The sequence below is a fragment of the Carcharodon carcharias genome, chromosome 14, assembly GCF_017639515.1.
Source record: "Carcharodon carcharias isolate sCarCar2 chromosome 14, sCarCar2.pri, whole genome shotgun sequence".
Taxonomy (NCBI): domain Eukaryota; kingdom Metazoa; phylum Chordata; class Chondrichthyes; order Lamniformes; family Lamnidae; genus Carcharodon; species Carcharodon carcharias.
In genome coordinates, this window is record NC_054480.1 from 5,070,058 (window position 1) to 5,086,547 (window position 16,490).

The 16,490-nt window shown below is 42.7% G+C and overlaps 1 protein-coding gene across 3 annotated transcripts in view; it reads left to right on the forward strand.

Annotated features, from left to right (window-relative positions):
* LOC121287439 (potassium voltage-gated channel subfamily KQT member 2) overlaps positions 1–16,490 on the forward strand; it is a 165,191-nt gene that overhangs the window by 12,545 nt on the left and 136,156 nt on the right. The gene's annotated exons all lie outside the window — the stretch shown is intronic.

Sequence of the window (16,490 nt, forward strand, 5' to 3'; positions counted from 1 at the left end):
TCTTTCAGCTCTGGGTCCTTGCAGACAATGGCTTGAGGCTTATTGGCTGGAGGCTTTAGATCTTAGAATCCCTCCACTTTTACCAGCAGCCTTCTCTTTCTTTATACATATTTTCCTCTTTGAATGTAAATTCTCATCGTATCACTAGGTTTCTTTGAACTTTACCTCTTCTAACAATAAAACTCTTTCATAGCACCAATTTTATTAGTAAGTTTTGGAAAAGGTAAACACGTTGTTTGGTTTCTTCTGGCTAGGTGTAATATTTCACCCATTCTTTTGAATGGTTTATTTAAAAATGGTAAATTGCCCCCTTTACACTTCACCTTGTAATTTCCCTCTATTTACCTAATCAACATTTCAAACCTACTTCTCTTCTATACATGAAAACTTCCAGACCAGCTGGCTTTAATCCAATTAAGACACACGCACAAAGACGCAGACACCACTAAACTCTATTTTTAAAAATTTCCAATAACGTTATAGACATTATTATATCTTCTTGACAATAGGACAACCCCCCACCCCCATCTGTGGCATTAGCTGGGTGAACCTTTGTTGCATTCCCTCTATGGCCAGTATGTCCTTACTTAGGTAAGGAGACTAAAACTGTACACAATACTCCAACTGTAGTCTCATCGAAATATAACACCTCACATTTGCCTGTATTGAAACAAAAGCATAAAATGCCTGGTATCTTCTTTGGAGAGAGGAGCATTTCCTGTTAGTGACCTTTTTCAGAACCTTCCACAGATGCTTCCTGACCTGCTGAGTATTTCCAGCAATTTCTGTTCTTATTTAAGATTTCCATAATCTGCAGTTTTTGGCTTTTGTATTTTTATTGAAGTTCATTTAAAGAAAATAAAAACACGAGAAATAGGAGCTGGGGTAGCTGTGTGCACATCGAGCCTGCTCCACCATTCATGGCTGATCTTGGGCTTCAACTCCACTTTCCTGCCCACTCCCCACATCTCCTGATTTCCGGAGACACCAAAAATCTATCTATCCCGGCCTTAGATGTACTCAACAATGGAGCATCCACAACCCTCTGCCAAAGGTTCACAATCCTTTGAGGGAGGTAATTTCTCCTCATTTCAGTCTTAAATGATCGGCCCCTTATCCCGTGGTTTAGATTGTGCAGCTAGGGGAGACAACATGCCAATCACATGCCTGTTCTGAAAGTTTATTAATGTCTTTCTATATTTGCATTAATGACCATCGCTTCGCCCACAATTTAGCTTCATCCTCAAACTTTGAGATTGGGCTTCCAATTCCTCTGTCCAAATCGTTTATCTAAATTGTGAATAATAGTGGTGTCAGTAGTGATCCACGTGGAACACATTCCTTGTCTGTAATGGAGGGTTGGTATCCTTGGGATTATAGTTCTGTCAAAATCCCAATCAATACCTGAAGTGTTTGCTGATTAAGCTCAGTCAGTAAAAAAGCAGCACTTGCTTCAGAGCCTAAGGTACAACTCTTTATGGCTGGGCCAACCAAACTAATTTTCTTAATTTATTCAGTGCATGTGGGTATTGCTGACAAGTCCAGTTCCAATGCCTCTTAATTGACTTAGCTAAGCTATTTCAGAGGGTAGTTGGGAGTCAAACACATCTGGGGTGGAGTATCATGCCGCCCCAAGGTGAATTTCGAGGTGGGGGGCCATTTAATTGGGCTGAAAGGTGCAGGGTGGGGAACCTCTGACTTTTCACTTCTATCCTGATTAAGTCAGGGGTGTGAATGCCTGTGGCTGGACTTCCTGCTCCTGCGCCTATTGAGGACCTTAAGTGGGCAATTAATACCCATTAAGGGCCTTATCCAGCCGCTGGTGCTCAATTAACATCCACCAGGGTGTTTGCCACATAGGGAGCCAGAAAAGCAAACTCTGATGCATTTGTTGCAGGGTCCCAGAGGTTCCTTGTTGTTAGGCACTCAGTGCCTGATCGAGTGGCCTGGCTTTAGGAAGCCGCTGTGATCCACCCTCCCCTCCCACTTGCTGCCGAAACCCCATCTAGCGACACCCTCTCTCCTTGCAATCATTCACCTGTGGCCTGGGTCCCTCGCTGATCGTGGGCCTCTAGTGGGTGTATTGCTTGAAGCTACCGCTGCTCCTGATGGCGCTATCTACAATGCAGAGCTGCCAGCCATTTGAATCCAATCAGGTATTGCAGTCGAGGTTCCAGCACCTTCAGGACAGATGCCCTGCCGCCAAGAGCTGTCAGCCAATTAGAGGCTGGCAGCTCGTCGGTAACAGTAGAGTCACCGGGAGTGAGAGGCCGGGGAAGAGGAGCAGCCATGGAGGCCCAGGTAAGAGGGGATGCCATGCAGGAGCCAGTAGGCCCCAGGGAGGAGGCCCTTCCCATGGGAGAAGCCCTTCCCACTGTGTCTGAACAGGTGGGACCCCTGCCCATGTGGCTACCAGCAGTGGCAGAATGAGGCCCTTAGGTGGCCATTAATTGGTCAGTTAAGAGCCTCAATTAGCCTAGGGGTGGGAAGGACACCCTCTCATGCTTCCCCACCCCGGACAATAATGGGGCGAGTTTGAAAGACGATGGGTTCCTGTACTGCATGTCCCTGCCCCATTAAATAGCCCCGCTGCCTCTCGGGCTGCTCCTCGGGACATTAAACTCTGCCCAATGTTTCCACTTGTGGCAGAATCCAAAATTAGAGGCCCTATGTACAAAATAATTACTAATAAATCCTTTAGAGTAATAAGGAGAAATTTCTTTAAAATATGGTACTCCCTATTGAAGGATGGGGTTGAGTCAAATAACTTAAATGCTTTCAAAAGGAAACAGAGCAGAGAAAATGGAAGAGAAAGAATTGCTTAAAGGTTGAATTTAGGTCGTTGGAATAGGAAGGTAAACACCAGCACTGACTAGTTGGGCTGAATGGCCTGTTTCTGTGCTGTATATTCTATGTAATTCATTATAGTTTCTCCTGAAATTCTTCAGGAGCTAACAAAACTTCTAACGGCAGACTGAATCCGTGCTGTACCCGCTCAAGGAGTGTTTGATGGGGACGTTATAGAGGGAGCTTTACTCTGTATCTAACCCTGTGCTGTACCTGTCCTGGGAGTGTTTGATGGGGACAGTGTAGAGGGAGCTTTACTCTGTATCTAACCCCGTGCTGTACCTGTCCTGGGAGTGTTTGATGGGGACTGTGTAGAGGGAGCTTTACTCTGTATCTAACCCCATGCTGTACCTGTCCTGGGAGTGTTTGATGGGGACGTTATAGAGGGAGCTTTACTCTGTATCTAACCCCGTGCTGTACCTGTCCTGGGAGTGTTTGATGGGGACAGTGTAGAGGGAGCTTTACTCTGTATCTAACCCCATGCTGTACCTGTCCTGGGAGTGTTTGATGGGCACAGTGTAGAGGGAGCTTTACACTGTATTGAACCTGGGCTCCAAGCTCTGGAAGTCCCTCTCTAAACCTCTGTGCCCTCTACTTCACTTTGTTCCTTTAAGATCATGCTGAAAGCTTCCTCTTTAACTGAGCTTTTTGTCATAAAAGCAAAACACTGCAGATGCTGGAAATCTGAAACAAAAAACAGAAAATGCTGGAAAAACTCAGCAGGTCTGGCAGTATCTGTGGAGAGAAAAAAAAAACGAGTTAACCTTTCGAGTCCGTATGACTCTTCCTTAGGGCTTTTTGTCATCTGCCCTTAATAGTTACTCATGTGGCTCCATGCCAAATTTTGTTTGATAATCACTCCTGTGAAGTTGTTGGAGGGTGGCCAAGTTGTGCTATTAGTGATAGAGTTGATTTGCAGACATTTCTTGGGTTTATTTAAGTTTATTTACAATATATTCAGCAGCAACTACACGTGTGCTTTCGACTCCAATTCTAACTCCACACTGACTGCTGAGGTAGCCCATGTAACTCTCCTATTGGTTACTACAGATCATGTGATCTTGCCTAACAAGTATTATTCTTAAAGGTACATCGCACACTGAATAAAACCATAATTACTACAGAAGTGTCACGGGGGGCATTGTACTATGTCGAAGGTATTACATAAATGCAAGGTGTTGTGAATGAATTAATTACTCGGGAGAGATGTACAATGAGCTGCCGGCTCACTATCACTTGTTTTGCAATATTGCACAAATTCAAGGTCAACTCCAACTAACCCACAACTAAACCAAGACTTGATGCAAGGAAATCCCTCCCAGTGATGGAAAGCCTTGGGACTATTTGACAATTCTTGCCCCAAGCCCCAAGCCGTCTGGGCTATTACTTTGTCTAGCTGCATTGCAACTGACCTTTAGCATTTATTGCAGGCCACACTGCTAAATACCCATACCCCTGAAATAAATAGAAAAAAATGCTGGAAAAGCTCAGCAAGTCTGGCAGCCCCTGTGGAGAGAGAAACAGAGTTAACGTTTCCAGTCCATATGACTCTTTTTCAGCTAACACTACCAAAAGCAGGTTAATTGATCATTTATCCCACTGCTGTTTGTGGGACTTTATATGTACAGTTTTTTTCTGCTATGTATGATCATATAACAGAATATCTCAAAATACATGGACAAGTGATCTGTTCTGGAATACTCTCTCCCAAAAGGTTGTGCATGCTGGTTTAATTGAAATTCCCAAGTCTGAGACTGATAGATTTTTGTTGGTAAGTGATATGGGGAAAGGCAGATAAATGGAGTTGAGGTACAGCTCAGCCAGAATCAAATAGAATGATGGAGCAGGTTCGGGGAGCTAAACATTACCCTCTCGGATAGACGTGCTGTATAAATGCAACTGTCAAAATAAAGAGAAATGCAATGTGAGCAGTTCCTTCACTCTATTGGTTGTGAGAAGTTTAAATGTTTACCTAACTCACCACATTGATGAGGCCTTCACACAGGAACTGGTTCTGTTGAATTACTATTCCTTATCCCTCTCATTCTTGTGACTTGTTGCCTATAATGGCTGTCAGCTGTATCACACTTAAACACTTGACCTTCTTTGTGACTGGCAATATATTTAATGAATATATACATTATGCCTAATGTTGTTTTAGTAGCTGTTGCTTTTAAGTGATTGATTATGAAAAGACCAATTAAAACCAGCAGTCTTGCAGCAGACCAGTCCCAATATAACGTTGCGAAGTTGTGTTCTCCCTGGTAACTGGTTTGTGATTAAGTTTAATGTGCAGTTTTCAATTGTAGAGGTCAGAAAGAAAGAAGAGAAAGATGTTTTTGTCTATCGCAAATTTCCTGACCTCAGGATGTCCCAAATGCTTTGCAACCAATGACGTACCTTTGAAGTTTAGTAACTCTTGTAATGTAGGCATATCAAGATTGTTTTCAGTTTTACAAAGTCTTCATGGCACAGAAACAGGCCCTTCAGCCCAACTGGTCCATACCGATGTACATGCTTTACATGTACCTCCATCCATCCTTCTTTGTCTAATGCTATCAACATATCTTTCTGTTCCTTCGCCTGCATTTGCTTATCTAGCTTCCACTTGAATATTTTTATGCTATTCGCTTCAACTGTTCCTCTTAGTAAATTCTACATTCTTTGGTAAAGAAGCTTATCCTGAATTTCCTATTGGATTTATGAGTGACTAACTTACAGTTATGGCCTCTGGATCTCCTTCAAATGGAAGCATCTTTTCTGTATCTACCCTATCGAACTCCTTCATAACCTTGAAAGCCTCTTATTAGGTCACCATTCAGCCTTTCCTTTACTGGAGAAAAGAGCTGAGCCAGCCTGTTTAATCTTTCTTGATGGGTACAAACTCTCCATTTGGTATCATTCTAGTTAATCTAGAATACATTGCCTTCCCCAGTTAGTAGGTCAGAACCTACTGATTGGCATACCAGGATTGTCACTGGGCTAGTAATCCAGAGACCCAGGGTAATGCTCTGGGGACCTGGGTTCCAATCCTGTCACAGCAGATGTTGGAATTTGAATTCAGTAAAATAAAAACCTGGAATTAGAAGTCTAATGATGTCAATGAAACCATTGTTGATTTTTGTAAAAACCCATCTGGATCAGTAAATCTGCTGTCCCTGTCTGGCCTACATGTGACTCCAGACCCACAGCAATGTGGTTGACTCTTAAATGCCCTCTGAACAAGGGCAGTTAGGGATGGGCAATAAATGCTGGCCTAGCCAGCTATGGTCACATCCCATAAATGAATTAAAAAAAAAACCTTTCAACTTCTCCAGTGCCTCTATATCCTTTTTACAATATGGGGACCAGACTATTCTCAGTACTGCAAGTCTGCTCGAACCAATCTTCAATATATAGAGTCATGGAGGTCTGCAGCACAGAAAAAGGCCCTTTGGCCCATCGAGTCTGCACCGCTCAAACAAGCACCTAATTATTCTAATCCCATTTTCCAGCACTAGGCCCATAGCCCTGTATGCCGCGGCATCGCAAGTGCACATCCAAATACTTCTTAAATGTTATGAGGGTTTCTGCCTCTACCACCATTTCAGGCAGCGAGTTCCAGATTCCCACCACCCTCTGGGTGAAAAAAATTCTTTCTCACGTCCTTTTCAAACCCCCTGCTCCTTACCTTCAATCTATGCCTCCTGGTTATTGATCCCTCCACCAAGGGGAAAAGTTCCTTCCTGTCTACCCTATCTATGCCCCTCATAATTTTATACACCTCAATCATGTCCTCCCTCAATCTCCTCTGCTCCAGGGAAAATAACCCCAGAAAATCTCTCCATATCATCTCCACTTTTCAATTCTATCCCTATAGAGATGAGCCTTGCTTTATTTGCTTTTTTAAATGTCCTTATTAACCTCCATCGCTATTGTTAGTGATCTGTATATCTATACTTAGGTGGTCTTGTGGGGTAGTGTCCTTACCTCTGGGTTCAAGTCCCACTTAGGAAGGTGCATTCATAATGCAGCCAAGCAGCTTGATTATCATCTTGTAAACCCTTCAAATATGCCTGGTTGCAGGTGGTAAGTGTGGGAGAATGTTCTGGTCAACCATATTGCAGAAGGCAACAGTAAATCACTAGTGCTTTGCCAAGCATAATCATGGACCAATCCAATGGAAGTCCTGTGGTCACCAATGTCCTCTTAGAGCCTGGTATCTGAAGGAGGAGGAGGATCTGTTCCTCAACCACATTTAGACAATTATTTTTCAAGGAGTATATGATCTTCCTATTCCTTTCACCAAAATGTACTTATTTATATTGAAGTTCAGTTGCCAACTACATGCCCATTCTGCAAGTTTAGTAATATCCTGGTATAGTTTATCACAGTCCTCTGTATTAACTATACTTCCCAATTTGGTGTCACTTATAATTTTGAAATTATACTTCCAAATCCAGAATCCAGATTGTTCATACAAATGGTGAACAGCAGCACCGATCCACGAGGAACACTACTTTGCATCATTTGCCAATTTGAGTAACTACTTTAATCCCTAATTTTTTAATTCTGTTTTGTAGCCAGCTTGCTATCCATTCTGCTACATGTCACCCAGCTCCACATTTCTGACCTAATTATGATATTAATTGTATCAGTTGAAGTTGAGTAAAAACAGGTGATCAGGACTGATTGGGGAAAACATTACAGTGTTGGAAAGAGGGGGTCTCTTTGAGGGGGCAAGGACAGAGTTGAGGTGCAAAAGGGGTACGATCACTCTACTTGGGGTTTTCTATAGGTCTTCCGATAGTGAGAAGGAGTGAGAGAGAGAGATTGAGTAACAAGCCTGCAGGGGATTCACAGATGTGCAAGAACATTAGAGTGCTGATACTGGGGGACATTAATTACCCAGGTATCGATTGGAATAATGTTAAAATAAAGGGGAAGGGGAGGGAAGAATTTCTGAAATGTGTTCAGGAGAATTTCCTTGTTCACTATGTTCTTGGTCCATCGAGAAAGGAGGCATTGCTGGATCTGGTTGGTGCTGGGAAATGAGATGGCGGTCCAATTGGACCAAATGTCTATGGGGGTATCCTCGAGTAAGAGTGATCATTGTATCATAAGGTTTAGATTAGTGATGAAGAAGAGCGAGGAGCAATCTCATATAGAACTTCTAAATTGGAAGAGGGCTAATTTCAATGCAATGAGAAGTGATCTAGCCAGGGTAAAATGGAACCAGAGACTGACAGGAAAATCTGTAATGGAACAATGGGTGACCTTTAAGTAAGCGATGCTTCAGGTATAGGCTAGGTTGTAAATGCTGAGTTGTCCAAATCCCAAAAGGGATCTTGAAACAACTGTCACAACTTGTTTTGCAATTTGCACAAATTTCAAGATGCGTGCCCTGAATTCAGTAGTAATAAGACCACCAAGTCTTCTAGGTTTTTACAAAACTAGATTAAACATTTATTAGTAAGAAAAATGACTTTAAATACACACACAGATCTACAAATTACTACTATGATAACTTATAAATTCCCTAATCAATCTAACTCCTAGTTACACTTTCCTTAAGGCAACTGTAAGACACAAATACTTTAAAAGACCCCAGGCAAAGAAACATGACATGCTGACCATCTACAAGATGCACTGCGGGAATTCACCAAGGACCCTTCGACAGCACCTTCCAAACCCACGACCACTACCACTTAGAAGGACAAGGGCAACAGATAGATGGGAACACCACCGCCTGGAAGTTTCCCTCCAAGTCACACACCATCCTGACTTGAAAATATACCGCCGTTCCTGCTTTGATGAAGTAACAGAGAAGCTTGATGAAGAGAATGTGATGGATATTGTCTATATGGATCTTAAGAAAGTGACAAAGAACCATATGAAAGGCTGGTTGATAAAATTGAGGTTTATGGAATAGGAGTGTCAGTACCCAATTGGACAAAAAATTGGCCTGAGACGTGGTAGATGGTACTTTTTGCACAATGGGCGGGGGTGTTGAGGGATGATAGACAGTGGTGTTCCCCACTTGTCTGCTTTTTCTTTTATATGTAATTGCTTTAGATCTTGGAATACAGAGTAAGATTTCACACTTTGTCAATGGGCAGAATTCTTAGCTCGATGGGTGTGCGGGCCCCACTGGCTCAGTGGTGGGCAGACAGCTGACCCCCGCAGCCAAAACGGGGCCCACCGCCATTTTGAGTGGGTGGGCCAATTAAGGCCCACCCAGTGGCCTGACTGACAGGAGGCGCTGTGCACTTCCTATGCGGGGTGGGGGTGGGGCTGGAGATTCCCCAACTGTCAAAGAGCGCTCTGCTCCCTGAGACCAAGTCCTGTCTCAGGGAGATTCGTGACAGGTAAGTAAACTCTAAAAATAGATAAGTTTTAAAATTATTATTATCATGTCCCCCTCATGTGACAATGTCACACGAGATAGGACATGTTAATAATAAACACAAAATTTATTAAATTTTTAAAAAACGGACATGAAACTTCACCCCGCCAGTGGATGAAGTTTCATTAATAACCTACAGCCCACTGGGGCTCCTGGCCTGCCCACCAGCCTTAAGGTTGGCCGGGCAGGGTGTTTAACAAGGTTAATTAGACTGTCAATGGCCTTAATTGGCCATTGACAGGTTGGCGGGTGGACAGCTGATTTCGCTTTCCGCCCGCATTTGTACATATTTAAAGGGACCGGGATGATGTTGGGCGTTACTTCCGACATCATCCTGCGTCATTTTCCCCTTGGCGAGTGGGCCCCGCCCCCAAATCGCTGAGGGGAAAATCCTGGCCAAAGGTACCAAACTTGAAGGAGTGACCAACAGTGAGGCCTATATGAATCATTGCAACAGGACATAGATAGGCTAGCAGAATGGGCAGACAAGTGGCAGATAGAATTTAATATAGAGAAGTGAGAGGCGATGCATTTTGACAGAGAGGTTATCACGAGGCAATTATAGACGAAATGGCACAATTTTAATGCGTGTGCTGGAACAGGGGGACTTGATCTTTGATCGTTGATCTTTGAAGATGGCAGAATATATTGAGAGATTAGTTAGTAAAGCATATGGAATCCAGCCCTCCATCAATAGAGGCGTTGGGGAACATTTTCCCCCCGTTGTGGGGGAAGTGTGGGAGCGGACGCCGGTGATCAGCCTTCCGATCAGTGTCCCCAGTTGGGGGTGGGGTTGGGGGGGTTCGCCATTTTAAGTGGGCGGGCCAATTAAGCTCTGCCCAGCGTGGTGTCCGCCAGGAAGCGCTATGCACTCCCTGTGCGGGTGGTGGGGGGGGGGAAATTCCCTCAGCCGGGGGTGCGCTGTTTTGCGCATGTCTGTGAAAGAGTGCACAATTCTCCCTGAGGCAAAGTGTCTGCCACAGGGAGATCAGCTCCGAATAAAAAATTGACAGAAAGGTAATAAAAAAATTTCCCTGACATGTCCCCTCATGTGACACTGTCTTTATATGTCACATGAGTTGGGGACATGCTTTTAACTTTTACTTAAACATTTGATAAACATTTAAAAGCCCTCATGAAACTTCATCCCGCCCATGGATGAGGTTTTCTGCTTCTTCTGAAGCTCGCCTGGGCTCCCAGCCTGCCTGACAACCTTAAGGCTGGACGGGCAGGTCCGTCAATCAAGCTATTCATTTTATAATGGTCTCAATAGGCTGTTGACAGTTCAGGGGGTGCGCAGCCGAAATCTAAATGATGCAGGGTGACATCAGGACACATGCCTGACATATCCCCGTGTCATTTGACGTGTCAGCGAGCAAGCCCCGCCCCTGCTCGCCGACTGGATTGAGTACAAAAGCAGGGATGTTATGCTGAACATACATAAAGCCCTGGTTAGGCCCCAACTAGAGTACCGCATCCAGTTCTGGTCACCACACTGTATGAAGGACTTGAGGGAGTGTGGAAGAGATTTACCAGTATGGTTCCACAGATGGGGGATTTTAGTTACAAGGTTAGGTTGGAAAAGTTGCAGTTGTTCTCCTTGGGGCAATGGAGATTGAGGGGAGACTTGACAGAAGTGCACAAGACAATGACAGGTTTAGATAAGTTAGACAGGGAAAAGCTCTTCCCATTAACTGACTGCAGAAGGATTAGGAGACACAGATTTAAGGTTTTGAGCAAGAGATGCAGGGAGAATGCAAGGCATAACTTTTATATGCAGTAAGTGGTAATGACCAGAAACTTGAGGATGGTGGAATTGGAACCATTCAATAGTTTCAAAAGGAAATTGGATGGGCGCTTGAAGGAAATACACTTGCAGGGCTAGAGGGATGGTGCGATGTAAGGGGACTAACTGCATTGCTCTGCGGGGAACCGGCAAGGACTTGATGAGCTAAATGGCCTCCTTTTGTGCCATAGGTGACTCTAGGTGAAGAGCATTGATTGGATGATTACTTGAGCACATATAAAGAGACACTTACTGCCACAGAAGTAAAGTGGAATCAGGATATATATATACCTGTACTCTTTCACTCTGTGAGTAAATCTATTACAAGTAAAGGCTGACTCTGGTTTCCTCCTTCATTATATTATCAGTTTATTTTTGGAAAAACAACTATATTACATCTACTCAATTACTTTTATATTATCTTCTTGTAACTTCTTCAAAGAATTCAGGAAGATTAGTTAAGCATGACCTTACCATTTGAAATCCATGCTGAATGGTCCTTATTAGGTTTTCAGTTTCTAGATGTTTTTCTATTACATCTTTGAGGAAGGATTCTATTATCTTTCCTACCATTGATATTAAGCTAATTCATTTGTAAATCTTCAGGTTTGTTCTATCTTTGTTTTCATATATATGAATCACATTAGCTGACCACCAGTCCTCTTGTAATGAATTTAGTTATGCCCTGCTATGTCTTCCCTAGCTTCTTTTAATATGTATGGATGCAATCTATCTTCTCTAAGTTTGATTAGTTTATCAGTTATCTCCCCCCTTTCTGTCTTAAATATCTTTATATTGTTGCTGATCTATTCTTCTAATGTCATGTTCACCATACTCGTCTCCCTGGTAAATAGGGCAAATGATCTAATATTTCCACCATTGTGTTGTCATTACCTGTGAGTTTATTATAAGCATCTCTTTGTGGCCCTACATCCATCATGATTGGTCTTTTGCTATTTATGTGCCTGCAGAAGACGTCCCTATTTCTTTTTTTCTATATGAGTTGATAATTTGATTTTGTAGCTTTTCTTTACCTTCCTAATTGTTTGGACTAACATCTTCCCTAACTTTTTCATGCTCCCTTTTGTCATTTTCTCCATTGTTGTCTCTGTATTTAGTGCATACCTTTTGGTTTAGTTTCAATGTTGTCATTATTTCTTTATTTATTCATGGCATGTCATTACTGGCTAGTTTCTCATTGTTTTCTAGTGTGATATATTTCTCCTGGAGTCTATCGATCCATGTTTTAAGTAGTTCCCCCTGCTGTTTTATTTCTTTGTCAGTAATTTTTCCCAGTTTTACTTTCCCTAGTTCATTCTCATCTTCCTAGAATCAGTTTCTTTCCCAGTTTATTACTTTGTTTTTTAGTCTGAGTTATGTCTTTCTCAATCTTATTGTAAATCGAATTACGTTGTGATTGTTATTGCCTAGAAATTCCCCTTAGCTTGTATTTGATGTTTGCTTTATGAATTTGAACGACTTGGTATTCACAATTTGGAATGTTTCAGTACCGTTTTTTTTTCTAGAATATACAAAGTAGGCAATTTTGTTTGAATAGGGGAAAGTGGAAAGTTTCCTTGAAGAAAACAGGAAACTCTAGGAAAAACAAATATCAAACCTGTGACCTTTTAATCTGCTCTCTGAGGATGGGCCGTACTGACAAGGCAACATTCCCTGACAACTGAGTGACTTAAGATTCAACCACCCAGTATAGGACTGGAGTTGTGTGTGGAACCAGACTGGGTAAGGAATGGCAGGTTGCTGGTCTGGTATCATAGCTGGTGCACTTGGGTGCTGCTTGCTCTGGTACTTTGTACAGATATTAGGCCCCATTTTAATCTAACCTGATGACGGGAATGGGATAGGTTTGGGTTCTAGACTCCATATTTTCGTTTCACATCTGGGCAGATTTCACATAGAGTGCTATAGTAATTACAGCTGAGAAATAGGCCATTCAGCCCTGCAGGTTTATACTCCTCATGAGCTTCTTCCCACCTTTTTTCATCCAATATTCATCAACATATCCTCCTATCCATTTCTCCCTCATATCCTATCAAGCTTCCCCTTAAATGCATCAATGGTATTTGTCTCAATAACTCATTGTGGTAGCAAAATCCTCATTTCAAGGTGAGGGGCAGGAGGTTTAGGGGGACGTGAGGAAAAACTTTTTTACCCCAGAGGATGGTGACGGTCTGGAATGCGCTACCTGGGAGGGTGGTGGAGGTGGGTTGCCTCACATCCTTTAAAAAGTATCTGGATAAGCACTTGACACGTCATAACATTCAAGGCTATGGGCCAAGAGCTGGTAAATGGGATTAGGTAGGTAGGTCAGGAGTTTCTCATGTGTCGGTGCAGACTCGATGGGCCGAAGGGCCTCTTCTGCACTGGCGTGATCCTGTGATTTTCAACACTGAGTAAAGATGTTTCTCTTGAATTCCCTGTTGGATTTGTTAGTGGCTGTCATATATTTATGACCCCTAGTTTTTGACTGTGCATAAGTGGAAACATTGGCTCAATGTCCACCCTATGCAAACAGCTCCTTTGGGTCATCACTCAACCCTTCTTCGCTTGGATAAAGAGCACCAACCTCTCCTGATAATTGTGACCTCCTTGCAAATCTTTTTTGGCACTTTTTTCAATGCCTTTATATCCTTTTCATAATATTGAGACTAGAACTGTGCAGTTACTCTAAGTGTGGTCTAATCAAGGTTCACACACAAGCCGAACATTACCTCTGTACTTTTCAGTTCTATCCCTGTATAAACGAATGCCGGTGCTTTCTTTGCACTTTTTATGGCCTTGTTAAATTGTGTTGTTACTTTTCATGATTTCTGAATCTGTAACCATCCCCCTCCCAAAGATACCTTTGCTTTCCCACAACCTCCTGTCTTAGAGGGAAAGGGCTATCCACTGAGCTATGGCTGGCATGTTCTTGCTCTCTCCTTTCAGGACAATGGCTGTGAATAAAGGTGAGGCCAAACAGTATCTGAAGTGTTATGCACCAGAATCTCTCTCACTGTTCTGAAAACACAATCAGTCTAGCTGCACTAATGCAATTAATGACTGGGCTCATTAATACTTGATGCCTGTCAGAAGCAAAATTATCTGGTAATAAACTGGAAATTATATACCAATACAATTAATGAGCCAGGTGCAGATAAGCAAAGGGTGGCGATGAGGGGCCAATTGAGAGGTAGTTGAAACTTCTTAAAGAAACAGTGAAAAGATTTGGATAGAAACAGGGAGATTATTCTAAAGTTCAGTGGGGTGAATCTTGTCCAGTTACTTTTATGATAAAGATCAAGAAAATAAGACAATGATTTGTGCACAGGATCTAAGGAGAGGCTATCAGATTTTTAAAAGAAATTCATTCTCTGGAATTTGGCCACATTGGAAAGGCTGACATTTCTTGTCTTTTCTCTCATTTCCCCATGAGATGGTGGTGGTCGTCCTTTTTGATACAGCTGGGTGTCTTGCTAGGCCACTTCAGATGGTGGGTAAGAGTCACCCATATTGGTATGGCACCAGACTCACATATAGATGCAAACTGGGCAGGTTTCCTTCCCTTAAGGATATTTGTGAACCAGTTGAGTTTTTGTAAGAATCGGACACTTTTGTGATCACATTTACTAATTTCTGCTTATATTATTCTTCTATTTGTGAAACTAATTTTCAAACTGCTTTGGTGGGATTTGAAATCACATTCTCTGGCTTACTTGTCCATTAATGTAAGCACTCAGGCTAATGTACTCTGGGCTGATGGATCAATAGGACTGTGTAGTGACAGTTACATTAGAACATAAGAAATAGGAACAGGAGTAGATCATTCAGCCCCTCGAGCCTGCTCCACCATTCAATAAGATCATGGCTGATCTTCTTGTGTTTCGATTTCCACATTCCCATCTAACCCCGATAACCTTTGATTCCCTTGCCTAACAAGAATCTACCTACCTCTGCCTTAAAAATATTCAATGACCCTGCCTCCACCACCTTTTGAGGCAGAGTTCCAAAGTCACACAACTCTCTGAGAGAAAAAAATTCTCCTAATCTCGGTCCTAAAAGGGCGACCCCTAATTTTAAAACAATGCCCTCCTAGTTCTTGTTTCACCCACAAGAGGAAACATCCTTTCTATGTCCACCTTGTCAAGGCCATTCAGGATCTTGTAAACTTCAGTCAAATCACCCCTCACTCTTCTAAACTCCAGTGGAAACAAGCCCAGTCTGTCCAATCTAGAACACCTAGATCTCTCTGCACCTCAGAATTATGAAGCCATTCTCCATTTAAGTAATACTCTGCTTTTTGTTCTTCCCGCCAAAGTGAACAACTACATATTTTCCCACATTAAACTCCATTTGCCAGATCTTTGCCCACTCACTCAACCTATCTATGTCCATCTGCAACCTCCTCATGTCAGTGTTGTAGTGTGTATGGGAATTAACAACATTCAGCAAGACTTACCGAAGTTGCTCCAGACCCTGAGATTGTAAAGTTGCACAGCTGGAGGTGGAGGGTGTGGGTGTGGGGTCGGGGTCGGGGTTGGGGGGGGGGGGGGGGGGTGGGGGGTTGGTGGCAGTGTTGTGGGTGAAGCAGCTTTAACTCTACAAGCTTTAAGATCCCTGTGCTTTTCCAATTCTGGCTGCTAGCTAGCTCTGGTTTTGACAAGCGCTATGCTACATGAGGCCCAGGGGTCAAAATCAAGCCCAGCCTCCCTGTTCAGCTTGTTTTCCACTGGATGAAGTCCCACAGCCCGCAGGCCCCCCCCCTAACTGCTGGGAGTTAAAATCATGTCAGTGATTCCTAACTCATTTCTGGTCATTCATTATGACAAAATTTTTCTTGAGCACAAACCCTCTGCCTGTTCAGTCTTTGTTAATGGTTGCACCCTCTCCAGTCTGGTATCATCCTTGCAGTTCACTTTCAAAAGTACTTCTGTGTATCTTCCTGTAATATGGGAAACAGAATTCTATCATTTATTCTGTATCTAAGCCACATGAACCCCCTTAGTTCAGGATCAAACTGATATACTTGATAGGAGTGTTCTGGTTTGGACTAATGACTCATGGACAAGACAGACATCTGAAAAGGTCTTATGTTGGATCAGAGTTGCTTTAATCTCTAGATTGTGCTCTCTGGAGGGTTTGACCATGTGTGAGAGTGTGTATAAGCATGCGCACTTTTACATGTGAATATAATTCCATAAAAGCTTGCACTTGTGTGTGTCTTATCTGTGCAAAGCATAAATACTGCTTTGTAAATTCTCCTATTTCCAGGTTGAGAAGTGAGTTCTAATTTAATGTGAGAATAGATAGACTGTGTCTCAGTTACATGTGAATGCATTAGGATTATGGTGCCCTAGAAACATTTGGTGAGCAGTTTGTTAGGAAATAGGACACATTAATTGAGGGAGCTGTCAGAATGGAAACACATCTACCTCAGATAATAAACTGCTCACATCAAAACCAGCTCAGATC